Consider the following 14,405-nt stretch of genomic DNA (forward strand, 5'->3'; position numbering starts at 1 on the left):
CAGTAAAATATACGCTGCAGTTTAATGATTTACTGTATATATCTTTTAATAACTTAAAAGGAAATGTGGTTTGTAATCTGCAGATCTGGTTTGTTTTCTGCCCATTTTCTGCTTCCAGGGGCAATTTCCAAGCTGTTCTTACTACAGTGAAACTGCAGTGATTTATATCTCCTCGCAGCAAGAGACACACAATCTTTTGGATGCGTAGCGGCATTAAATATGGGTAAAGATTAGGCCAAAGTTTTGTTTAAATGATGAAGGAAACTAAAGCATTAGTGAAAATCTAAAAAAAAGAATCGGAGGAGCTTTGGAAATGTGTGATATATATTATGTATAATTTTAATCCAAATTTCAAAAACCCTTTTGACTCTTACATGTGCATGACAAACTGTCAACCGTAGCTCAATAATAACTATTAATCCATTATGTAAATTAAACTCAGCAGTAGTATAACAGACTGCAATTTTCTGATGTGTGACAGCTTTTCCCAACACTTGCTTTTGTCCCACGTGACCTGAACGCAGCATCAGTGTTGTTATCATATGTTGTTGGTGTGCTGCTGTTACGAAAGCTCACAGATCCAGAGGGCACACACACATAGACAGACAAGCTGCCACTACCACTGTGGGTTAAACACTGAGAGTCTGTTGACACACACACACACACACACACTGAGCGGTCATGACATGTGACGTGTCCCCGCGACGGCTGAAGCAAAGAACAGATGAAGTCAGCCAATCGGAGGCCACAGCTGCTTCTTTACTGAAATGTCTGTCGGGCAGGATAAAAAGCTGCTCTCTGGTTACTCTGAGCCCCCCGAAAAGATCCTTGATGTGTCCTTTAACAGATAACCACAAACACAAACTACAAGCTTTGCTCCGAGCATCTTTCACATTTTGACTCCAGTATCAATGGACTGCGGCATCAGGATCACAACGGCCTGCAGAGGACAAAATAAAGAGCATTTTACAACTGAAACGGATGATTTCAAAGCGATAGGAGGTGTAGTGTGTTAAATAGTGAGCTTTAGGTGTGCCGGCAGGCACATTTTTACCTTTACAGAGCCAGGCTAACTGTTCCTCCATGTTTCCAGCCTTTGTGCTAAGCTAAGCTGACCAGCAGCTGGCTGATGTGGGGTTTTATTTCAGGTATTTTATAAACAGAAACATGAATGTCACGCACCAGTGACTATGACGTCATTATATAGACTGACCCCTCAGCACCTTCAGCTGTGAATCACTTCCCTGGGTATCTAGGGCTTCAGTCAAGATAAATAAAAGAAACCTGCAGGCATCAGGCAACTGAAAGCAAAACTCTTGCACGAACATGCCCGACCTGATGCAGGTGACCTAGTTGAAAGGGGACTTTTGATGGCCACTCATCCAGGTTGTATAATGCTCATAATTTCCCTCAACTAGAAAGAACAAGGACAGCAAAGAAATCTCAACTAGGACCTGGACAGAGCAGAGTTTCTGGCTGACAGTCTGTTCGGATGAAGTCTGCATTCGGATGGTGTCAACAACGGAATCAGAATGAGTCTGACCTGAGCGTGTCACTCCCCACCTCTCTTAAGACTTCACAAAAGGGCGTGGTCACACCCTGATTGGCTGGGAGGGGAACGCCTCAAGCCGCTTTTCACTCATTTATTATTAGGAGTCAGTCTTCACACCTGCAACAGGTGATCTGAATCCACGGCAATCGATGCAATAATAAAGTAAAATCAATAAAATAAAATCAATCAGGTCATTAACATTAACATTTTCTTGCAACATGTAGAATAAAGAATAAACCATTCGACTGTGAAATCAATCTCAAGTAAAAGTGCAGCAGCAGCAGGAAACAGGAAGAAGGAGACAAAGACGACGTCTGTCAGGATGACAGCAGAGACGGCCTTCATGTGAAGAGGAAGACGGAGGGAAGCTGTTCTGTCTGTGATGTACGAAGTGTTTCCTACAGCTGAACCTGCTGAAGCTGTAACATCAGGTCTCACAGAGATTCAACCTGTGAGTCACCGGCTGCTCATTTATTATTTAGCTTATCAAATGGGAGCTGTGACAGCGGCGCGAGGCAGGGTGGAACCAGACGACGGGAAACAGATCCACATCAGCCCCTCAGCGAGCCTTCATCATCCAGCCAGTCACAGATACAGCCGGCGAAACCACTGAAGACATTTGAGCAATGCATGAGCCGAGCTGCCTCAAAATGTCTGGCTGGAATGACTTCATTTCAGTTTCCATCTCTAGTCTGGTCACAAGAACATGAAGTGAGCCTCAAACGTAGATAAGACCCGAGGCTGACTTTTTCTTTTTTTCCACGGAAAATAAAGGCAATTTTTTTTACCCGACAAAACAAAAAAATCAATAAATAAAACAAAATGTTTTCCCGGTTTTCACACAAAATATATACTAAACTTAAAAATGTAAAATGGAATATCAGTACGTTTGTTTTCTCCTTATTTGTCTTCTCCTTGGCTTGGAGGGTCAATTCATGTATAATACAATATATCATTTTTTATTCTAACATGACAGAAATGTTGGCAGTAAGTCCACTACTTGCAAGTGAGGGACCTGTTTTCACAGCTTTAAATAGAAAAGAAAACTGACCCTGGCAAAACACTTTATTTTCCTCTTCAAAACTCTTCAACGCTCCAAACCTTTTTTGTATTCACCTGTTTTCACAGATGAAAAAGAAAATCTCTGGGTCACCAGAATGTTTCTTTTTCTCTTTGCCTCTGAGGGCTTCCTCACTTTATACTTGGAACAAAAAAAAAAACAAGGTCTGGCAAAATATTATGGGTTTCTAACATGGCAGAAATGCCATCATTTTATTGAATATTTTTGCTGGCAGTATGCGTCAGTGCACCACTTATTCACACATCCTTTGTGTTCCTTGCAAAACATTTTATCTGTATCTCTAACCTTTTTATTAACCTGCTTTCACAGATGGGGGAAAAACAACAACAACAACTTAAATTTTACAATGGATCACCTGAATTTCTCCTTCCCACTCAGGGCTTGTGTACTGACTGTTGGGGATAAAACTTTCTGGTGAAAGTATCCTAGTTTTTTCTTTACAAATGAAAAAAGTGATAAAAAATAAATAAATAATTTGAATTGCTAGGTGTAAAGAATATCTGCGATCCGTTTTATAAATCTCTCTCTCCCCTGATGTGTGATTTCTACAAGACAGACCTCAAACACTGCAAACTGAACTTCCAGCTTTTGGTTTGAATAATCTGCAACATCCAGGATTTCTGGGTCCATCAGCACTCTACCGGCACGCAGCTGATGTTACAACATCTGACATGTGTCGTCTACCGCTCTATATGTGTCGGGGTTGTGGTCATACATCTTCTCTCTCTGTCATGATTTCTCAGTCGTTCTCCAGCACATCAGGTTGATGAGCTCCCTCCACTCTGCTCTGCTCTGCTCCTGTCACTTCCCATCCACCCGAAGATGAGTAAACGTGTCCTCCAGTGAAAAAAAAGGGAGAAACAGTGAGTTCAGAGAAAAGAGGAAGACATCCATTTGAGTGCTTTTCTTTGCAGGATGTAAAGTGTAGCCCGGAGTGATGACATTGTTTTGCTGCTGGCTTGTTCTTTAAAAGGCCACCTTAAAGAGAAGACTCTGACTGGAGTTAATGCTGGGCTTAAAAGAAGGAGGTAAATCAACAGTGAATCTAACCGTGTGTGACAGGAAACAGAGAGCAGAGCTGCTTCGCTCGTCTCTGTGGGTTGAACATTTTTACCCATGTGTCACTTCTAGTCAGAAAATCCCTAAAAAATGTCAAAGACAAACTAGTTTATGTGATAAATTAGACCTTTGAGTTCACTTTTCCAAAGACGAATGGACACTTCTTCCATCTTTCATCTGTGTCCACTCAGCGCTCCTCTTCCTCTTCCTCTTCCTCCTGCTGCTGCTGCTACTCCAATGTTTCCATCTCTGCCTGCACCTCTGAACCTTTCATACAGTCAGGCCTATTCCTTTTCTCTCCATCGTCACGCTCACATCATTTATCCCATCTGTTCCTTCAAATATCATTTCAATCATATCTTAGTCTGATCTTAGTTAACAAGGAACTTACATTTTTGGGGGGGTTTCCATGTGAGGTGTTAAAAAAACACCACAATGATTCACGAGGGGTGAGCTGTCATTTGTCTGTCTTCTTCTCTGGCGCTGTAATCAGGGAAATAATCTTTCCATCTGATGAATAACAAGGCTGCGCAGACAATGAGAGAAAACGTTTCCATCCGTGTTGGACTTTCCTCGGTGCCGAAACGAGGCACGATGACTCACCCCATATGTGGGTGACTCCACAGGTGCACCTCCGTCAGTCATCTCGGGCCTGATTGAACACAGGCGAAGCTGACTGCCAGCAGGTCAGGTCATTAGAAACACACCAGAGCAATGCAACTCCACAGTAACGACACGTTCTCACACACATGCTGACATAAATACTTTAAATAAGCCACTAGAGTGCCTATCTGAGTTCAAATTAGAGTAGAATGTGATTAGTGAATAGTCATTTCCTATATTTTCATTTCTCTTCAATTGTTTTTTAATATTTCATATGATTTAAATGTTTCAAAAGGTGGCAAAAGGTAAGATATCAAAAAATATGACAAAAAAACTAAAGGAGAAAGAGAGGGAGAAAAGAAAAAAGCATGGAGGTCCACATGATGGAACAGCGATGATAAAAATAAGTATCTTCACTAAAATGATTGCCATCCCCACTGCACTACTTTAAGTACTGGAGGTGTCATGATTCTCCAACTCCATGATTCAGTTCCATTTTTGATTCAAACACTACGATGTCATTGTTCATCTGGATGTGTAAAAATCAACAGCTCGTTGGTTTCATGTCCTGACAACTGGGATTTACATTTTCAAATTCTTCTTTAAATAGATTGGGGGTATTTTGCAACAGCAGCTGGATTGTATCCCGGGTGCTTTCTGCATGTCAGGGTCAGTCAAGTTCAAACAGTATTCACCAAAAATAAACAGTCCAGAGTTCAACAAAAAATACCACCCTTCAGTGATTCAAGTCTAAGCAACGGAAGACAGAAATCCAGTTTTAGTTTCTCAAGTGTGTCCTGAGTAAACCCTCGTCCCAAACAAATCAATAAAGAAAATAAACCCAACATCGACGCTGTATCATCTCTGTGCACACACGATGAGTGCCTGTGAGTGCAGCTGCAGACTACCGGTAAGCTAGTGACCGCCAAATCCTGATCAGGTCATCGTTGAGTCCAAGTGGATGTTTATGCCAAATTTGAAGAATTGCCTCAGAGGCATAGAGATACTTTGCAGATCCTGCTTTTGATCTTGAAAGCTCCTTGCGATGAAGTGAAGCCCTGACTACGAACCATCCCTATGGTTACCTTATGATGGCGATAACACTGATACTAACCAGCAGCATACACCATTTATTCTCATTATCATCTGTCAGTGTTGTGATGCTCCTCCTCCTGGTTCAACCCAGATTATCACAGCCTTCAAGTCCTCCATTTTATAAACTCAGCTACAACATCCTAAATCCAAAAACGCTAAAATATCCGACTGCAGTAAAACTGGTTCACACTCAGACTGAAAGCTAATGACGGAGGAGCCACGAGCACAAACGTTTTAGCTGCCTTCCTCAGTGATCACCATCCAGCCTCATTTAAACAGGTAGACACTGCCAGGTGCGCATAATTAGACCAATCAGAGCACAGAGCAGATTGCAAGGAAGAGATGTGTCAGCACACGTCGACTGAAGGAACAGCAACAGATGCCAAAAAATACACTTTCATCATTAAATTAAATGAAAGTAATGAGAGCGTAATCCCTCCGGGTCAGTCCTGACTGCAACTCTCTTCCTTTCTACATCAGAAAACTGCAGGTTTGTCACATATAAAGAGACGTGAAAGGTATCAGAAGTGACTTTACAGTTTCTTTCCTGCCAGAGATTCGCACTGAGAGTGAAGGTCACACCAATTAAACTGCAGCGTCTGCAGGCTAATATAATACTGGCAACTCCACTCAGGAGCTGAGCGAGGGAAGGAAGCAGAGAAATGAAGTTTCTCTCCAGCACAGAGATCAAACATGCATTTAAATATATGTGTGTGTGTGTGTGTGTGTGTGTGTGTGTGTGTGTGTGTGTACTTAATATATGTTTTCATTTCAGCTGCCTGTGGAGTGTTTTGCTCAACCTGAACAGACGTTTTCAACTTCCATTTAAGCTGAGCATTCATGTGTCTCTTGGCTTTTAGGTATGTTCGGTGATATTTAAAGGATAAGTTCACCCGAAAATGTAAATTCAGTCATTATCTACTAAGCGTTGCAGCATTCTCCTAAACAGCTAAAGTAGCTGGGGACCTGTTTTAAAGCGAAAAGCCTAAAACATGGTCGACACAAGTACTTAAACACAAATGCGACTGGTCCAGCTGGCACAGACGCACGTACCAGTGACAAAGGGTCATTAATATGCCGATGCATCCGGACATCAGCCAGAGCCTCATCAAACTGGTGGTTGTTTTTAGCAGAAGTGAACCCAAACCGATCGCGTCAGCGTCTTTTGTTGTTTCATGCACCGCTCAGACTGCAGCTCCTGCTTGATTGTGTCAGGATTTTCAGGTGACGCACTCCAGAGCTCATAAACCCATGAAATCGATCTTATGTAGCTTCAAGCGTCTTTGTTCGCGTATTAGTGTGAACAGTGTTTCTGTCCAACAAAACCAACAGAGAAAACAAACAAAACAAAACATAAAACATGGTGATTACAAGCCAACAAGGCAGCCAAACAGGCAACCTTGTGAACTTGTGAACATTTCCAGCATTGTGTTGGTGATGAAACCAGGTGTTTTTATGGAGTCATGGAGACATCTCCATCCATTTTTGTGGTGTCAAAACCGGACCTGCGGACGTTTTCTGTTGTGGTGACTAAGACTGGCTATTTTTCATTGGAAGTTGGTCCATATCCAACTGTGATCGTGGCGATCAAATGGACTTTGTGGACTACGAATCTTCACCCGACTTTCCATCACTTCCAATAAGTAGATAATGACTGGATTTAAATGTTTCATTCCTTTAAGAAGATTATGTTTTTAGATGTATTTGTCTGTTAGCACATTGTCTGAAGAACTAGCTCAAATGTCTCTGAACGAATGACAAAACCCTCTCCCCCTCATTTATTGCAGTGTGTCTCAGCTATGCCAGGTTGCTGGCCCTCGTCTGTGTGTTTGCTGCAGTTGACCTGAGAGTCCAGATTGTGGGCCGGAGCTCAGCAGATCTTGTCCTCCTGCCAAACACACGGAGGGAAGGAGAGAGGCGCAGTGACGGAGGACCGACTTGGCCGATCCTCTCCGTTTCATCACTGCGTCATGAGTCCTGAAGCCTAATTATACACCGAGTCAAAAGAGTCTCTGATTATTCAAATTCCTCCACCACAACACGTCTTTTCGAGTGTTTGAACAAATGCCGTTGTTTTCTGGTGAGGACGCTTCCAACTAAACAAACACAAAAGCAGGATATTGGCAGAGAATATCGGCTGCTGGCAGCGTCTTTTTAAACGGGCTTCAAAACCTCATATCAGTCAAACGTCGTGTAATCCATTTTATTGAAGTGGGAGAGACGGCTGAGGTCTTCTTCCAGCTGCAGTTTCAAGATAAAGGAAACAGTGTCAATCAATACTGCAGTGTTTGTGAAGACAGACCTGGTCGTTCACAACAAACCTGTCTCATTTTCTGTTTACTGACGGTTATCTGCAGGTAAACTGGGAGGAAATCTAAAAAAGGAGGAATTTGTCTAAGAAACACGTTAAAAATGAACAAGTCTGAGATACAGTAGGTCAGAATCTGCTTCATGTGTTTTCTGCAGACGCCGTTGGCACAATTTTCTCAGGAGTCCCAGTTATTCTGGAGGTGTCTGTATGTTACATAACGGCGCTAATGCAGAGTAACTCCACACTGACTGGAGCTGTACTACTGTATATGTTAATGTGGTCTAAATATCTGCAGATATTCAGGATCTATACAGGGACATGTGCACTCATACTCAAAGAAAAATGAATAATCAATGAAAGCAAGGAATTGAGAAAACGGTGTTTAACTATGAGAAATAACAGAGAGACATTGATGGTCTTCCTGCCCGGCACGCTGACACCCAAAGATACTAAATTAAAAAGGACGTACAACAAAGGAAATCAGCAACTTATCACACAAGAAGCTTCAACAAGCTGTGTTTGACAATTTGGCACGTGAGATTATTTAAATAATTAAATGCCTATGCCTAAGTACTCTGCAAATTCAAATATGGCCTGATGGCGGCGCTCCAAAGTCATTTAGTTTTATCCTCATGAAACTAAATGTAGTGCCAATCAATCCAATTGATGTTATAACGTAAAAAAAAACTTCCTTGACTTCCTGGTGGCACAAGATGAAAAGTCAGGTGATTATCCAGGAGGTACACATGAAGGCGGTAATCAACAATTCATCCTGTAGTTATCAGAGCATTTAATTAAAAAACAAAAAGGTTGACCTCGTGGAGGATGCTACAAAAACTCAAAGCTCAAAGATCACCTGTGCATGCAAAGAAATGTTTGCAATTCTCTTTCTAATGGGCAAAAATCCCCTTTTATAGTGTAAGAAGTCTTTACTGAGTGACACACAACTGCTGTACATGTGGTTGTGCCGATTCTGTAGATGTGTAAAACTTGGCGATACTGTAAAAAAATGACAAAACACAAAAGTGTGCAAAGACAGGAAGGTCTTCATGTGATTCTCTATCTAATTTCAGCAACAGGACTTTGTATTTAGTCATTTTTTAACTCCTGGTCATTGCACATTTTTATTAATTATACATCACACATTTACAACAACACGTAATAAATTTACAGTATTTTCTGGTGCGTTCACTGACCAGCCAAGCAGCCGCCTGCGAGCGTCTTGGGAGTAGAAGAAGGAGAAGAGAGCGAGATGAAGAAATGTGTTTGCACACGCACACAAACAGGCAGACGCACAACAAAAGGGAGCCCATCTGGAGGAGAGGGCAGAGCAGATAGCACGGCAGTCCGACACGTTGCTGTGGCAACGTGGCGAGGGTGGGATGTGGCGGGAGGGAGCCGGGGAAGGGTGGAGGAAGACTGAGAAGGAGGAGGAGCGCGGGGGGTACGATGGAGCCGCTGAGGCTTCTTAAAAATGAAAACAGGAAGAAGATTCTGGAGGATTTCTGTCACTATGTCTTTCATTTAGGATTGTATTGTGTTGCTATAGAAATGACTTGTTAATATTTCTCATAATTACTGTGATTATTTCTGATTATTGGGCTCACTTTTAAAACAAAAAGATTAAAATCAGAAGCTGCAGTCTTTCAGAAGCCGTCCTGCTGCTTCTGTCTCTGTTGAGCAACGATGGAGTGACTGAACTGAAAGAGGGAGAGGGGGGAGAGATAAGGGGGAAGGGGAGGATGAAGATGTTGCTAAAGAGAGAGGGGGGAGGGTAAAGAAAACAAAAGTGAAAGGGGTGGGGAGGCCAGAGGGGACAAGGCGGGAGGAGGAGGAGGAAAAAAGACGTCCACGATATGGATTCTCTTTAAATCGATGTTTTAAGAGGAAGACGACGGTGTGGCAAAATGGATGAGCCCAGCTCCTTTGTTGCTTCAGACTGTGTTGAAGTGGAAGTGGAGGTCTAAGAAAAGGTCAAGATGTCAGCTGAAAGCACATTACATGACTACAAGACAAGACTGATGCACTCATGTTTCAGCTGTGCTGTACATTGTGTGGACTGTATGGGATGTTTTCATTGTATCTGCTGACACCAGATGTGATTTTCCTGCCTTGGATGGACAATAAAGTTGTAAAGTAGAAGTTTGATGAAGAATTTTTTTAAACCAAAAAGCAGAAATATGAAAAAGTTGTGAGATCATCACAGTCACTAGGGTTCATCCTCTGGGAAACATGATTATCTGTACCGATCAGTTGAATTATTTGAAGCTGATCAGTTGACATCCACAGTTCTTAACAGCGTTGTTACTGTATGTACGAGTTTGAGTTGCATTCACTCAGCTGGAATGAAAACCTGCCGACTATTCAGCTCTCCTCTTCACGATTGGCCAACTTGTATCCTCTGACGTCACTAAAAATGTATAAAAGTACATTTTTGCACTTTTTGTTAGGAAGTCATGATTGTACACACACACAGGAGATTATGTCACTATGGATTCCTAATAAAGAAGAGCGGCTCTTCTTAGAAATAAGCTGAAGTTACGGCCTTGAGTTGATACGCAGAAATCGGGGCGGTGGGGGGCGCTCGGTACGAGTGTCTGTGCAGCACTCACACTCTGCGAGTGTGTTGATGGTGGTGACTGACCTCCAGTAAGAGGCTTGTATGTAAAAGTTAACTTCAAACTTCTGCTCAATAGAATCAAAACACATTTTTATAACCAGACTGCACTTTGTTTGGTCCATTACTGCAAGGTTGAATCTTGTGCATAAATTGACCCCAGTATTCGTATTTAGCAGCTGTGTCTCAGGTACAGCCTGTAAAGAGACACAGGTTGCTGGTACAAATATTCAGTTTTTCACCTTTCAGTTATCCAGTACTAATCATCAGTGTTTGCTATATTTACATTTAGTACAACAGGACAAGTCAAACTGAGTGATAAATGTTTCAGCATAATACATCCAAGTCTACTGAACGCTTTTCAGAAACACATTGACCTTAAGAATCACCTCACAGTACTCAGGAGAGAAAATGTCCACTTTCTCATCCATGTTTTGGAGGTTGTCTCTTTCACAGGTCTAAATCTTCAGACAGACCCGTGGAAAAGAAATCTCTCCTTACTGGGCATGAATTTCTTTTCAGTAAACAGTAATAATGAGAGCTGACTCTGGGCCAAACCCAAACAGAGAGCGAACAGTATCACTGGCAGCAGCCCGATGCTCCGACAGTTAACAGTCTGGGTCAGAAGAAGAGCAGCAATACATTTTAGTCTGCACTTCACAGTTTGCTCTTTCTGTCCACCTCGAAAATGTTTAATGACGCACCAGAGCTGAAAGTTCAAACACTCCAACACACAGACCTGCGATCCACAACAAAACCGCAGAACTGAACTCGGCTCGATTAGACTTAATGTAATTTGACTGGCCCTCGGATCCCAGACATCACGTCATGTGAAGATGAATAATGCATTTATGTAGCCTTGTTTTACATTTCAGTGACTCGGTTTGCCTTTAATTATCTAATCAAGGTTGAACCTCATTATACTTCTGCTTAAAAAAAGCACAGTGAGACAGCTCCTATGATCAGCACAGTGGGAAGCCCTATACGATGGACTTTTTCCAACGAGCATGTGAACGCATTAGACAAAATCCCAGATCCACATCACAGACACAATCAAATCAGCTGATTTCTGGGTCAAGTCTGATGTAACAATGTTAGTTCGCACCGTTATTGAGACACTGAAAACAGCAGCTTTAAATGCAGGTTGCACGGATGAAGCTGCAGCGTTGACTCTATTGAATGACAGCTGTACAGTCAGTGAAGTGTCAGAGGTTGAGGACAGCTCATTCACCACTGAGTGGCAGGTATTTGAGCCGAGGTCAGACGGTGTCAGGCTGTGACAGATCGCCTTAATGATGTGATTCACATCTCTGATCCCCGGACAAAAGAGGGTGCAACTCAGGAGGCGGCTCGGGTCCACATCTGGCATGTTCACACAGATACTGCCGATATAACCCAAAAATATTAAAAAACAGAAAGATAACAAAAAGGTTTCTATTGTTTTAATCATCATTTAAATGTTTTTTCAAGCTGTTTTTCTTTTAAATGCTTTGCAAATAACTCACCTTGTCTAACTACAACTTGTCTAACTCTGAGCTTGTTAAAAATAAATAAAATATAGGGCTACATTTAAAGAAAGGTTAACTGTGAGATCCAGTCCAGTCCAGTGGCATAAGGCAACAGCAAAAAACAAGAAAGCCAAAGATTTTCAGTCTGGTTGATTAAAAAATATTGATGAGGAAATAAATTGTGTGTGTGTGTGTGTGTGTGTGTGTGTGTGTGTGTGTGTGTGTGTGTGTGTGTGTTTGTGTGGTTTGAGTGACGTGAAAAGTAAGTCCCATTTTCTTTTTTTTATTGTACAAATTATGATGAATTAAGAGAGTTCATGTTCCATGAAATGGCTCCATAAAAACACTGAAATATTCTGGATGAAAGGCTGTTTCACTTGAATGTGGTTAGACAACTTTTTCTTAAAAGCCTGAAAACGAAGGAAAGATGGTATTTTAGTATTGTTCCCATTTTTTAGTACAACTTATTGAATGTTTTTTCAATGTGACTTATGAATTTTGTCGCAGACGGTAGATTGGACAATGAAAGATGCTTTAATTGTTATTTTCCTCTTCTCTATTTGGACTTTCTCTGTTGTTTGTAAAGGTTAATGCTGCACTCTGGTCCTGACTGAATGGCTATATGATTTTTTATTTTTTTATTAATTAATTAATCCTCTTGTATGAAATGATTAATACAAGTGTTATTGTGTTAAGAAGCAGAACTGCACCTTATTGGAAAATACTGACATTGCAGTATTTGTTTCCTGCAATATATATTACAATATGAAAGAAAAAAATACAGACATTTTCACCTCATGACTTGAAAAGCTGTATTTTGCCTTTGAGTGTGTGCGTTCCTGTAATCAGCAGCTCCTCGTGCCGGGACTGGTTAAAATTTAAAAGTTCCATATTTAATTTTTAAGGTAAATGTTGAAGGTTTTTCTGGTCTTTCAAAACCTTTGTGACTCACTTGAATGTCACTCGATTACCCTCTTTGCTCCTGCCAGACAAAAACCAGGGCTTATCTCTACTCAAATCATGTCTAACTTAAGTGGATCATAACATCGGTTATGGCGTTAACCTGCACTGTTCACTTCGAGATGAGACGATACGCTGTGATTTTAAAAGTTTACTTTAGAAAATCCAGGAAAGTGATTACCTTAGAATTATAGAGTAGAGTAGACTATTACATTTACATTTACATACGGGGGAAGTCTCGTTTCTCACATCACGTTACGATCTGCTCATATACGGACATAAAAAGTGATGAATACATGCAAATTGCTACAAAATCTTACGTAGGACCCCTTTAAAAATGGCTGATGCTATTTTCACAGAGCAGTTTAATGTGCATTACTTCCCTCTTTGAAAACATTTTCTAAACTTGTTTGGCAAAGGACAAGTCAAAAGAAGGTTTTGCAGACTTGAAACTTTAATCCCTCTGTAACATCGTAATCCTGGAGGATTATGACTGGATGGGTTTGTATCCTGCACACTGTCTCACCTCCTTAATATAATCTCTTTTATGAAAGCATAATGAAACCTAAGTGGAAAAGTGGAGCATGTACTGTACTCTGCTGACTGTATCTGAGAGGAAGAAGCACACAAAGCGCGGGCAGTACAGTCTCTGGCACAAACCGTCCGGCGGCACATTAAGAGCACGACTACAGCGAGGGTCAACTTCAGGACACAAAGCTCTGTCAGGCTACCGATTCTGTCCCATTAGATTTTTTTCTCCGTCTCACTGTTTTCAGATAAATCACAACCAAAACGACACAAAACAGACTTTGTTTTCCATCCTCAAAGAGGAGCAAAAAACATACCACTATAAACCAGTCCAGAGCAGGATGCTGTACCTCGACAAGCACTGGATATCTGCACATAAAACTATATTCATGATACCCAGGGGATGATTCCTACAGCCAGACAGACTCCACAGATCCCACCCTTTGTCTAATTTTAGAACCAGGCTGTTGTTTGATGAGCAGTTTGAGGTCACAACGCCTGATTAATCAGCTGAATGGAGTTTCGCTCGGCTGTTCCGTGGTCAGGCTTCCCCAGCCCAGCTGCCAGGGTAAAATGTAGCCACTTAACGTTTCTGCAAACCACTGATACCTGATGGTAAGTCGGGACATCTCCAGCTGTGTTTGTGGCGGCCAAACCAAGTATTTTTAGGCTTTTGTGCCTAAATTGAACCAGAGCATTAGCACAGAGCACTAGATTATTCAGTTACAAAGCTGATGACAATCACACTCATACTCCCCAGAGGATGAACACTTTCCATTTCCAAGAGCTTTCCTTCAGCACCAAACCCACAATAAAACCTAGGATGGCACTCAGTAGAGAGCATATTCTGCCAAGGCCCAACACGGTGCCTTCTGTACTCACTCATAGACACCAGCCACCTAATACGCCTCATTATTTTCATCAAGATCCATTCATCACTCCAAAAAAAACACCCTATCTCGAAATGTTAAAGAAAGTGAGAAGAAAAATCTTGGATTAGTCCCTTTATTCAGATCTGCACCAAAACATAATGGGGTTTATTCTATACGGGGATGGTTGGGCTAATACACTCCCAAATGAACAAGGGCCAA

At 41.6% G+C, this 14,405-nt stretch overlaps 1 protein-coding gene and 1 long non-coding RNA gene across 2 annotated transcripts in view; one reads left to right on the top strand and one right to left on the bottom strand.

Annotated features, from left to right (window-relative positions):
- The window catches only part of LOC311271257 (clavesin-2), a 38,604-nt gene that overhangs the window by 14,940 nt on the left and 9,259 nt on the right, over nucleotides 1-14,405 (bottom strand). The gene's annotated exons all lie outside the window — the stretch shown is intronic.
- LOC311271276 lies at nucleotides 5,752-7,295 on the top strand. The gene is made up of 3 exons (XR_014624392.1): nucleotides 5,752-5,880; nucleotides 6,166-6,250; nucleotides 7,178-7,295. It is a non-coding gene; the product is annotated as an uncharacterized lncRNA (long non-coding RNA).

Source organism: Pagrus pagrus (assembly GCF_965226575.1).
Source record: "Pagrus pagrus genome assembly, chromosome: 16".
Taxonomy (NCBI): domain Eukaryota; kingdom Metazoa; phylum Chordata; class Actinopteri; order Spariformes; family Sparidae; genus Pagrus; species Pagrus pagrus.